This window comes from Quercus robur, chromosome 2 (genome assembly GCF_932294415.1).
Source record: "Quercus robur chromosome 2, dhQueRobu3.1, whole genome shotgun sequence".
Taxonomy (NCBI): domain Eukaryota; kingdom Viridiplantae; phylum Streptophyta; class Magnoliopsida; order Fagales; family Fagaceae; genus Quercus; species Quercus robur.
In genome coordinates this window covers 31,513,909-31,527,751 of record NC_065535.1, presented here as the reverse complement: position 1 = coordinate 31,527,751, position 13,843 = coordinate 31,513,909, and the positions used below count along the sequence as shown (strand labels likewise).

General features: G+C 34.7%; 1 long non-coding RNA gene across 1 annotated transcript; it reads right to left on the bottom strand.

Moving 5' to 3' along the window:
- Positions 1-10,615: 10,615 nt before the first annotated feature.
- Positions 10,616-12,365, bottom strand: LOC126713334 (uncharacterized). Its single transcript, XR_007651322.1, has 3 exons — positions 12,192-12,365; positions 11,518-11,569; positions 10,616-11,059 (listed from the first exon to the last, which is right to left on the bottom strand). It is a non-coding gene; the product is annotated as an uncharacterized LOC126713334 (long non-coding RNA).
- Between the last annotated feature and the right edge of the window lie 1,478 nt (positions 12,366-13,843).

Below are 13,843 nucleotides of genomic sequence, written 5' to 3'. Positions count from 1 at the left end.
ACATATATTGAAACAATAAGTTTGAAGATACAAAAATTTTGATATTTTCTTCTTTGTTGTGGATGTGATTTATTATGATGAGTGAACGGGAAAATAATTAATGTAATTTGCTGCAGTTTAGATTATTTATTTTTTTATGTTTTTATGACTCACGGTGCACTTGCATGATACTTCTTTTTATCTCAAACCCATAAAGAGAAATGATATTTTAGTGTACTTAACGCCACTTTTATCTTGTTGCAAATATAATTTTCCAACTTTACAAGTTGTGAGAAAAAAAAAATTGTATTCTTGATATTTCTCATATAAATTGGGAATTTTATTCCATTTTCATGTGTAATTTCAAGTAAAAAATTAAGTGTATTTCTTTTTATGGATCCTATGGTCATATCACAAAAGCATATTCAAAACTTGGATAATATATAGAAATCTGAAAGAATCCCACTTTTTTTAATTAATTAATTTTAAGAAAGAAATAATAGATGCTGTCTTGTAAAGTCCATCCCAATAGCAGTATTAAATTAATAAATAAGTAAATAAGTAAATAAATGAAAAATAACTCCAATTTCTCTTTGTCTATAACTCTATGTGTAAGAGCTCTTGCATTGCCATCCAGTACCAAGCAACCACAAGAGAAACCAAGAGAGCTAGAGTGATATCCACTTGCCTCAGTTGCCATGGCCTCAATGCAGTGCTACAAGCCCACATACGAAACTTGCCAGCAAAAATGCCTTGAAAGCTCTCAAAGGCACAAGGTGGCTGATATGGGTAGTAGCTGGGGAATGAAAGAAAATCACCAGGGACACCATGGAGGCTATGGCTATGGGATGGCCAACAGCGAGACTTACATGCATGGCCAAAAACATGCCTACTACCCAGACCACAACATGGCTAAAACACAGGCTCAGTATCATGGTCAAACCCACAGTCACTACCCAGAACAGACCATGTCCAAAACTCATGAGGCTTATAAATACCATAGACAAACCAATGGTCATGGTCACCCCTCCGACCACCACGCAGTGGCCCATGCTAATTACGGCCGTCAAGCCTATGGGCATCAAGCATCTCATGGCATGAGCATGACCTGCCAAATGAAGAGTGAGAAGAAAATGAAAGAAAAGGGGTCTGAGTATAAGAAGGAGAAGATGTTCTACAAGAAGAAGTCCAAGGCAAGCAGGAGGAGTTGCAACAACATCGATGGCAGCAGCGGAAGTGACAGCGACTGAACATGACTACATTAAGGCAAGGCAAGAACCATAATCTAACTAGAGTAATAACTAATGCACACACTACTGCATACAAAGTATACAGCCACTTTTTCTGCACTAAACTTATGACTTAAGTCAGGATTTCCATTTCAAAATTGTGACTTCAAGTACTTTCGGCAGAAAAAGAAAAAAAAAATTGTGAAATGCAAAAAATTACTTGCATGAACTTTTTGTGTAATATTGGTGTGAAATAAACACCCTTTATATATCTAATTATATGTAACAAGTTTTATTAATCGTAACTTGTCATATGTCGCCTTTAAAAAAAAAAAAACTTCAGATTTAAAATAAATAAATAAATCAAGACACATGATATATTGTTAGTCAGTGAGCTATAAAATAAAACTTCTAAGAGTACGATAGAAATATATATATATATATATATATATACATATACGTGTGTGTGCACGTGCGTGTAACACATGATTTAATTAACATGTTGAAGGATCCCACAAAAATGAAAAGCTAAACAACTAAAAGGAATATTTCTTGAAAGTACAACTCTTCGCTTTTATCATTAGTATTTTTAACCTATATTTCCTGTTTAATTGCATGCAGGACTAAAGGAGAAGCTATGTGCGATCAGATCAAATGAAGGTGCCTGGCAATATATATAATAAAAAAGGAAAACTAATTGTTTATAATAAGAGTAGATGCCCAATGAAGTGGCTTCATGTGTGTCCTATGTAAGAATATCTATGTTGTGGTGTTTAATAAAAAGTCTGTTTAAAATCCCACGGATTATTGTTTATGCAATGCAAGAAATATCTACCCACATGGCTGAGTTTGAGATTGAAAGAACAGCATTCCAAGTGCGCAACCGTAAGGAGAAGTAATTTTAGAATTTGTTGCAGAAAACAGATTGCTGAGGATTTGAGTCCTGGCAAATGAACTGAAAGGCCATACAAAACTAATGATAGAATCAATTCATATTTCAAAGGAGGGTCTCGATACAATTAATTCTACACATTACCTATAAAAAGGTTTGGCACAAATAATACCGTGTAGAAAACATGCATTTCAAATAAATCAATTTGACAATTCATATTAAATATTTCATATTAAAAGGTGCATCTATATCACATCATTTAAAATTTTAAATGATATAGTATCATCTACACTTCTTTTTATACAAGATAGGAATTTTATTTTAACCTAATCTATGTGTATATGTGTGTGAAACTTCCTCTTGAAAACTTGAACCTCAGTCCTTGCCTCCCCCACTCCACAAGCACTTACCCTATTAAATATAAGATATATAATCAAGTATTAATCTTCTATGCCTCACTCTCACATTTTTCTCTTAATTTTCTTCATAATATTTTTTCTATTTCAACACAGATCTAGATGATGACAATTAATTTAGGCAGCCTAGTCTACAGACAAACATAGAGGATTTTTATAGGATCCTCATAGCCTAGTCTACAGACCTTAGCTATTTACACATAAGGCTTAAAGCCCTGAACGACCACATTTTTGTTTTTAGGCTGATCCCACATGAAGCCTTAAATGGATCCTCATCACTTCAATCAAAAGAGTTAATTTTTTTTATTAAGATTTTACATATCTTAGAATAATCTTAACCATGAAATAAATTCTCTCCATTTCACAATTGAGCATCATTAACAATATTTTTTATGCTACGATCAATTCTCAATTACAATTACTAAACTATTGATTTGGTATTACAATGGAGTTGCTCATAACTTAGTTCTAGATTTTGAAAGGCACATGAATCTTTTAGAATTGATGATATATGTTTGTTGACAAACAAACTTTATTAGTAAGATTTCATACATCATGAAAAAATATTATTAAAAATGGAACTTCCCATTTTCAATCATGGAACGAGTTTTCTAAATCATAAATTTTATCAAAATTAGGGTTCACAGCATGAATATCAGGTGACCAAGTATGCTATTGTATTTGTGCAAATTTCCCAACAACACAAATAAGAAGTAAAATGCAAATAAGAATTACAACATTCAATCTCATTTTGCAAGAATTTTTTGTTCAAAACTAGGTTTCACAACCATTAATATATTTCCAATGTTAGTTCTTTATTGGGTCCTCTACATTTTAAGTTAAATGGAGAAAGTCCTTTTTATGATCAAAATTAAATTTTACAAATTTAAAGTTGTCTGTGATGCCACATCATTTAAAATTTTAAATGATATAACACTATATATACCCTTAAATTCAAATAACAAAATTTTGACCGTGAATAAGATCATCTCCATTCATTTTTGAGGTACATCCCTCTTTGAAACTTTCTTACAACAGAAATATTGTAATAATGTGAAAAATCAATCAGCGAAACCAGAAAAATAATATGGAAATTGGTAAACTTTGGTCAAAGACCATTAACTTTAAACATTGAATTTCTACTTTGGACACCATAGACTGAAAAATTAATCGAGTAAGTTGTTTTTCATTACATTTATTTTACTAGTTGCAGAGAAGATAGTTCATATATGCTCATGGCATGGGGGCAAACCTTAGGCTGGTCTAATCCGCCCTATTGACAAACTTAGTTGAAGTGCATGACTATTATACTAGCTAGCTAGGATAAACGGTCACCACAGAGATCAGAACCTAAAGCCCATGCCTTTATATTCCTCCACTCCAATAAAGAAAACAAATTCCAATCCCCACTGCCTTCAATGCCCCCAAAAAATCTTGTTTGTTTGAATTGAAAAATGAAGAGCTTGAAATTTCTATACTGACACATACTTAAGCTAGAGAGAGGAGTGCGCCACATGGACACTGGAAAAAATAAATTGCATTTTTCAATTTATTAGACTTCAACAAACATTTTGGTGCGGTGTTGGGGAATTGGATTCTCATAAGAGACCAAGTAGTGTGGGTTGGGTCACAGCCTCTCGCCTACCGTAAGTCTAAAGCGTTTTCAATGCGTCTTGAACAAATTCCTTTTAATGGAAATAATTAATGTAATTTGGGACATGTACATTACAAACATAGAAACGATAAGTTTAGGCCTACAAAAATTTTAATAAATTTCTTTACAATTGTTGACGTAACTTATGATGGATATAGTAAAAATGATGTCACTAGTAAGTTCACATGAGAAAGATATTGTTTTAACTACCTCGTTAATAGGTACCAAGAGCATTCAATAAGAAAGTCCGAGTTTGACTGGGTATTCTTTGGCTGTCTCATGTTTGACTGAGTGCTCCTTAGTTCAAGTCCGGCCCTAGTACTTTAAAACAACTCTCTATGCCAGCGTTTTACCCCACTACAAGCTCACCCATCACGAACAGTAATTAGTTTTTGGTCGAAAGTTTTGAAAAAACACCATGAAAAACCAAAAAAAAAAAAAAAAGTATTTAATGCAATTTGATATAGTTTTACTCTCACTTTTCTATAACATTTTTTTACGACACGTTTGTGCATGCACTTTCAACTTTTTTCTCACAATCTCATAAAAATAAAGATATTTTAGTATATTTAATGCAATCTATATATACCCAATTTCGATCATAATTTGACTTTGCAAGTTTATGAAAAAATTTGTGTCCTTTGACATTGCTCATATAGAAATGGGGATTTTATTCCATTTCCATGTGCAATTATTTCAAGTTAAATATTGTCTGTATTTCTGTCATGGATCCTATGACCATATCATAAAAGCATATGCAAAACTTGGATAATATAGAAGTCTGAAAGAATCCCACTTTTATTATTTAATTAATTTAAGAAATAAAATAGTAGAAGATGTCTTATAAAGGTAAGCCACTAGTCCATTCCCATAGCAGTATTACAAAAAAAAATAAAGGCAAATGACTCCACTTTCTCTTTGCCTATAACTCTATATGTATGAGCTCTTGCAGGGCCTTGCAGTGCCAAGCAATCAACCACAAGAGAAGGCAAGAGGGCTAGAGCTAGTGATATACACTTGCCTCAGTTGCCATGGCCTCAATGCAGTGCTTCAAGCCCAAATACGAAACCCGTCAGCAAAAATGCCACGAAAGCTCGCATGAGCACAAGGTGGCTGATATGAATAGCTGCGGAATGAAAGGAAATCACCATGGAGGCTTAGGCTATGGGATAGCCAACAGCGAGACTTACAAGCATGGCCAAACCCTTGCCTACTACCCAGACCACAACATGGCTAAGACCCAGGCTCAGTATCATGGTCAAACCCAGAGTCACCACCCAGACCACACCATGTCCAAAACTCACGAGACTTACAAATACCAAAGCAAAACCAATGGTCATGGTCACCCATCTGACCATGGCCAAGCCAATGGTCACCATGCATCTCATGGTATCAGCTTGGCTTGCCAAATGAAGACTGAGAAGAAAGTGAAAGAAACTCATGCATCTCGTGGCGTCAGTATGTCTTGCCAAATGAAGACTGAGAAGAAAATAAAAGAAAAGGCGTCTGAGTATAAGAAGGAGAAGATTTTCTACAAGAAGAAGTCCAAGGCAAGCAAAAAGAGCTGCAGTGACAACGATGGCAGCAGTGGAAGTGACAGCGACTAAAGATCACTGCACAAAGCAAGGCAAGAGCCATAAATTAACCGTACAGAATAAGTGCCATCACACGCGACGAACCATATATTGCCTTAATTGTTTTTCTTATAAAGTAACTAAAATAAATATATGGTATATTAAAATTTGTAGAGTATAAAATGAAACACCAAAATGGGACAGAAAATTTGTTATCATCAGCACTAAATAGGATCTTCCTTATAAGTACAAATCTTAGCTTTTTCTCATCAGCATTTCTAATCTAACTTTTCTGTTCAATTGAATGCAGGACTAAAGAAGCAGCAAGTGTGATCAGATCAAGTGAAGGTGCCTGCCAATATATATAATAAATAAAGAAGACTAATAAGAGTAGATGTCCAATGAAGTGGCTTTATGAATATCTTGTGTCCTATGTAAGAACATCTATATATGTTCTGGTGTTTAATAAAAAGTCTGTTTTAACATCCCAGCGGATTATTTTTTATGCAATGCCAGAAATTTACATCTATTCACATGGTTTTAGTTTGAGACTGAAAGGACAGCATTCCAAATGTACAATCTTAGAGAGAAGTAATTTTAGAAGTTGATGCAGAGAAAACAGATTGTTGAGGATTTGAGTCTTAACACATGAACGGAAAGGCCATCCAAAACTAATGATTGAATCAACTCATATGTGAATGAAATTTCTCAATCAATTAATCATATAATATTAACTCCAAAAACATATAAGATTTTTATTCCTGATTCTCAATCGATTGTGCCACTACCTTGGTTTTCATGCCCTACATGTAAAAATCTAAAAGGTCATATCATAGCGCAACTCAGTATGTTTAGAGAGCTATTGTAGTGCACTTCAAAGAGAGAAAATTTAAACCTAGTTTTCTCCAATCTGTGAGTTCATCAGACGATTATCTACACCGATTGTGTTGTTTAATTTATGATCAACATTCTAAAGTCATAGAGCCAATTCCAGTTGTTTCAATGGAGTTAAAACCTTCAGGGTGATTGTTAGAGTCAATTAGAGGGTCTAACTGTGATCACAGACGTGGTTCGTGAGAGTATTCATAATAAAAGAGTCTAGAGGTGCTGGAGCAAATTGTGAGGTCTAAATAATCTATCAAGCAGAGTATTGGTTCAAAAATTTGAATTAGCTTGTAAACTTTTATTCAATTAATTATAAAATTCCTTTTGACACTACAACAAAATGTATTTTTAGTGACGAATTTTAATGAGGAAAATTTTTTCGTCACTAAAAAATACCATTTAATGACGAAATTTATATTTCATCACTATTTATAAAAAAAATTAGTAACATTTAGCGACGAAAAATAGATTTCGTCGCTATTTGTTAGGTTGAACTAAAGGCACCAAACTAAATTCATTTATAGCGACGAATTATTTCGTTGCTAAAAGTTTAAGTTTTTTGCGACAAAAACTTTCATTGCTAAAGGTGCTGCTAAGAATACTATTAGTGACGAAACCCATTTCGTTGCTGAATGTCACAAATAGTGACGAAAATAAGTCGTCACTAAAAACAAAATCATAAAAATCGATATCATTATCAGCGATGAAGCTAATTTTCGTCGCTAAAGGTAGCCAATAGTGACGAAAAATAAGTCTTCACAATAAGTTTTACACTAAAAATCAGATTCAGCCACATTTTGTTTTGTTTCACTTCCCTCACTCACCCAATTCTCACTCTCTCACAAAAAAGTGCCAAACCATCTCGCCGTCGCCTCATCTCACTGTCGCTCTCGCCCTCGTCTTGCCATCAGCGACACCAATCTGTCTTGCCATTCCCACCGCGTCACCACCCACCCACCTCGCCATCGCCTCATCCATCGTCTCCACCCTTCGCACACCGGCAACCTGAAAGTTCAAATATGTGTATAAACACCCTTGAACGTTTAGACCCCCAAATTACAACTTAATCAATTCAAGCATTATGTCAAACAACTAGTGTGCGGAAACTTAACATAAGCTATAATATGGAATTGGAAAAACTATCTAAGCCAAATTAAAAACACAACCCACAGCAATTAATAAAAGGCAAAGATAAGAGGGAAGGAAGATGCAAACACAAAGACAACACGCGATGTGTTATCGAAGAGGAAATCGAAGCCCTCGGCGTAAAACCTCTCCGCCGCCCTCCAAGCGGTAAACAATCCACTAGAAAATATAGTTGGGATACATGGACAGCAATAGACCCTCCAAGCCTAATCTACCCAGTGCACCTAAGCCCTCCAAGCTTCTTACTTCAACGAGGTTGCATCGAACCTTTTTCTTTTCTAGCTTCCCGGATTCCGCTACTAGACCGTAGCATCAACCAATGAAGATTGGTTCCTTCTTAACTGTTTCCCAGAAATCCAAACAGCCCTCTCACAGTGATGATTATGGTGAGAACAAGGTTTGGTAAAATGCCTCTCAAGGATTTGACAATGGAGAGAAAGAGAGCTGAGGAATTTGAAGAGACTCTAATGTATAGATTGTGGGTGAATCAATCTTATTTTTCTTTAGGGTTTCTCTCTTAAAATTCTCTCTGGAAGCTCTCTTACATTTGTGGGTAAAAGGGATATTTATACTGGAGTGGGAGAGGAATGTGAAACGTCAGGTTTTACAAAACAGGGGTGGCTCGCGGCTTGACCTCGCGACTTGACCAAGTCGCGAGATCCAGTTGCGAGATAACCGTATGGCCAGTTATCCTGTTTTGTCCTGTAGTGCTCCAGCTAGCATGACTGTTCACTTTTCGGCATGCTTGGCACGTGTGCTGCATCTGGCGGCTTGCAGCCGCGAGTCACCCGCGAGGCTAAGCCGCGAGTCTCTGTTTTCTTGCACACTCTTGAGCAAACTTCACTCTATCTCACTCACTACCCTTAAAACAAACCCACCTAAATACAGGGCTACTAAATGCTGAAATACAAGCAAATTTGGCACGGAATAAAGCCAATTAGATGGTTGAATAAATTCAACCTTACACAACCCTTCGCCTTCCTCGCACCAGCGACCCTTCGCATTCCTTGCACCAACGACCCTTCGCATTCCTTCGCACCAACGACCCTTCGCCTTCCCTCGCATCGGCGACCCTTCGCCTTCCTCGCACCGATTCTCCTCTAAGTTGTCGATCCCAGCCGCCATAACCAAAATACAAGCTTTGATCTAAGCAACAACGAGCTCCGATCTAAGCTCTCTATTTTGTCCTTGGAGAACAACAAGTTCATGGGTAAGGAACAAATAAAAATATTTTATGAATTTTAATTTTTTCTGAATTACTATTATACAATTTTAATTTTTTTTTAATCAATATTTGAAAATTAGGTCTTTGTTATTGTTTTTTTAATTTCAGATTCATAATTTTAATTTTTTTTTTTTTAAACACAGCATTGAAAAAAAAATTCTAATTTTTTTTGTATTTAAAGAATTTTTGTTCCTGGATTTTGAAAAGTATTTATGAATATTTATTAATTTGTTAATATTTATTAATTATTTGCTGGCACAATCGATATCATGCTTTTCACGTTTGAATACATTAATATTCATTCATTCATACATGCATACATAATTAATACAATTTTTAAAATAAGACTAGCTTTTGTGATCAGAATCGGATGGTAGGGAATCGGGAATAAATTAGGTTAGCATTTCTTGCTTCCTTTGAGTTTGACTCATAATTGGTTTAGATGGATTTGAGTGGTTAGTGGTTGCCATTAAGTTTTAATTAAACATCTTGATATTTTTGAGGTATGATTGGGTCTGGTTACTAGCAATGTGGGGACTTGATACCACGAAGTGGGGTTTCAATCTTTTCAATATTGAATTCTAAGTTATACCACTATTTAGAAATGGGAAAAAGAATAAAGAATATGTATTTTAAATTTGGGTCTACTTAACTAGTTGTCTTTATCATCAAAATTCCATTGGTGCTTTGCTTTGCGTTTTTGAGCAAAGATTTGGTCTACATAACTGGTTTTCTACTTAACTGGTTGTCTTTCTTTTATCTCCAGCTCTCTTTCTCTTTTGTGGCTCAAGAAATTGTGAGCTAGGAACAAGGTGAAGAACACAAATTAACTTTGGATTTTTTCTGAAAGTTGTAAACTTAGCTTGAGCAAAGTAAGTAAATTCTAGTTAAAAACTTATAAAACTCTATATATACTTGTGATATTGGAAATTGGTTTTGTGGTGGGTTGTTTTGTTGGAGCAAGCGGGTGGCTTGCATGGTGTTATAAGGTGGTTTAAATACATATTGGGAGTGTTTTTCATTTCTTGCAAATGTAAATGAGTATTGTTGATTAGATGTGATGTGTCATGCCCCAAACCCCAAAGGGTCCAAAGCATGAGAAATGTGTCTCAAAGTACCTGTAGATTTTTTTTTCTTCCTTTTTGAAAATTCAATCCACAACAATCATATCAAGTACCAACATCAAGAATTATCATAATAATTCCATTGAATATACTCTCAAAGTAAGTCAAAGCTCTAAGCAATAATTACAAGGACCACTGGCTACAAAAGAATAGAGGTCTGAATAAATAATTACATATCAACAGCTTGTCCCATTAGTGGGAATAAAGTCACAACCACTATAATATACAAAAGAATGAGTCAAGTCTATTCTAAGATGTACAACTTCTAATATCTCCATTACAAAAGTTCATCCTCCATCAATAGTTAGTCTAACTACTATTAGCCACCAAAAAGCTATCTCAAAAAATTGTTGCCTACTCTGAAAAGTTTATAAAATAATGGGATGAGACAGAGCCCAGTAAATAGCATATTTAATGGGGGTAGGGGAAATGCAAGTTTCATCTTCAAAAATAATAATATGAAAAAAATGATTTAATAATGAAACACAAACTTTCTCAAAGTAAATACCTTGAAACTATATACTATAATTTGTGAGCATCAACAATATAATTTCCAAAACCATAATATCTAACATAAGATAAATTATCACAAATCTACCACACTAACACATAGACCGGTCAGGGGATTCAACCATTCACAACTGGCATGATATTGTCCTTTCTGGTATGCAGACTCTTGGCCCCATAGATAGCAGCCTCACCCATACCCTCAAGGTTTTTCTCTCCTCCCATGAGTAGTAGAGAGAGCACGTGAAATAGGACCTCTCTTGCATGTGGTCTCTTGGCCCCATGGACAGTAGCCTCACCCACACACAATCAAGGAACCTCTTCCCCCCATAGGCAGCAAGGAAGAACACGTCATCCAAAGTAAAAGGGTACTGACCTAGATTTGATTCCATTGTCACAAAGACTACGAAAACTAAATCAGGTGATCACTGGAAAATCACACATGGCATGGTGTTAAAACAATTCACAAGTTACATTACTTTGAACACATAGTTCATATCTAGGTAGTTTCAGAAAAATCTTAAATAATCTGACTTCTACAAAATTTGTAAAGTTTTCAATTTCATTCTTGTCAAGAGATTTCTATCAAATTCCCATATAATACAAGACAAGATAAGCATCTTTAAATTTTCTGATATACCATAAAATTCATGATTTCCTTATTAAAGATTAAACAAAAGATGCTCATTTTTCCATCTCAACAATTTATGCATTTCCCCAAATGCTATATGTACTTTTCATATATAATAATATATAATAGGGTCACAACACAATGCTTTTAAGAAAACATATATCCATATATAATTTTTCAAAATGTGTTTGACCCCAAAAACAACATTGATAAAACATGGTTATTTTCCAAAAATCCCATTAAAAAGCTACTTACCTCGCAACCGCAAAATCCTAATTCTCTAAGCTCCAAGGAGATTAGCTAGAACCTAAACAATATCAAATAAACCTATCACAATAAGCATAGAGCTTGAAATTGCATCTAGCCTCAATTTAGGAATTGCCAAATAATCACTTAATTAGGCAAACCTAGTATTTAACCTCATCAATAATAATATAACTTCCAAAGTTTCTCAACAAATAGATTCACAAGGCATAAACTCCAATTTATAAAGTTAACCCATTTAATATCATCTCCAACATTATGACTAACTTCCATAAAATTTAAACTACATCATTAAGAGACCCATGAAAGCAAAATCAATATATCCTCCAAGACAAGAAATTTAGAACTTCAACTAACTCCAAATAAACCCAATGGCAATGGAAAAATTAAATTTACTAACCATCACATGTTATAACTTAAAACCCCTAAATTTTCCACCATACATAAATCTTAAGTAGTCATCAATAGCACAAATTATATACCCACTCATCAAATAATTCCACCAATACAAAACCCATACATAAAAATACATAAATATCACTTTCAATGCTCATAAATCACATGGGTATCATTATTAAAGCTTAAATAAAAATAACCTCAAGCAAAAGTGCAAAACCCACCAAAAAGATGAGAAATAACCCACCAAAAAGATGAGAAATTTTTACCACAAAAAAAGGATGTGAAGGTGTTTATGGGTTCCCAAGAATTTCCGGTGATCTTGCCGGAAAATGATGGTGGAAATGGTGGTGGTGGTGGTGTGGAAGTGCCGGTGGAGAGGATGAGAGTAGAGAGGAGCGTATGAGAGAAAACAAAAACAAAAAAAACAAAAAAAAAACAAAAAAAAAAAAGGAAAAGAAGGAAAGACTGAGAATGAGCCAGCCAAAGAGAAGATAAGATGGAGTGATTGTGCGGTGGGTAGTGGGGTTAGGTGGGGCTTTGGCACGTGGGAACACAAAAAATATCTGATCTTGACTCTTTTTTTTTTTTTTTTTTTTTTTTTTTTTTTTTTTTTATTGCTAACTAGGACGTTACATGATGAATAGTATTTTATTTTATTTCAATACTTGTAAAACTCTATACTTGTGATGTTGGAAATTGGTTTTATGGTGGGTTGTTATGTTAGAGCAAGCGGGTGGCTTGTATGATGTTATAAGGTGGTTTAAATACATATTAGGAGTGTTTTTCATTTCTTGCAAATATGAATGAGTATTGTTGATTAGATGTGATGAATAATATTTTATTTGATTTAAATACTTGTAAGCATTATAGTTGTGATGTTTTTTATTGGTTTTGTGGTGGGTTATTGTGTTGGAGCAAGCGGGTAGTTGGCATGGTATTATAAGGTGGTTTAAATTCATATTGGAAGTATTTTTAATTTCTTACAAATGTGAATGAAACTTGTTGATTAGTAGCAATTGTGTTCCTTTATTTGATTTCAATACTTTTAAGCATTATAGTTATGATGTTTGTGATTTTTTTTGTGGTGGGTTGTTGTGTTGGAGCAAGCAGATGGCTTGCATGGTGTTATAAGGTGGTTTAAATTCATATTGGGAGTGTTTTTAATTTTTTGAAGGAGTACATAGTTTGTATGGTCAATGGTGTAAAGTTCCATAGAAGGAACCTAGACAATTGTCATGTAACCCAAAACAGTGGTGTATGTACCGAAGGAGACCATGAGTGAGAAATACATGACTTCAATGGTCATGTGTGCAAAATTTGGGAATTGGAGTATGTGTTTTGCCATAAAGTTGTTTTGTTCCAGTGTGAATGGTACAATACTAGTACCAATGGTCGAAGGAGAACAATAAGAACCGATGCACACTGCACAAGTATTGATGTTACAAGTCGGTGGTATGAAAATGACCCTTTTATACTTCCTAGTTAAGCGAGACAAGTTTTTTACCTTCAAGATACCAAATTGGGTGAACCTTGGAAAATTGTGCAATCCATCCAACATAGGGGAGTGTTTGATGTCTCGGAAGTCGAGGGTGGAGAATCCAATGATAATACAGAAAATAGTGACGCATTCCAGCAAGAAGCGATTGTTGATGTTGTCTCTATCAATGTTAAAGACAATATAATTAAGGTTATGCTTGGATTGGGCGTTTTCTCAAAAATTCTGCGTTTGCGTTTTTCCAAAACGTGGGACCTAGCTACAATAAAGCGCTGCTCCTCCACGCTGAAACGCGAAATGAAAATACTATGCGCACCGTTTCATTAAAACGCTGAAACGCTACACTGCCTATGCGTGTAAACTCCAACAATGAAAAATGCACCGTTTCAACAATGAAACTCCAGAGCATAAACAGAAAACGCA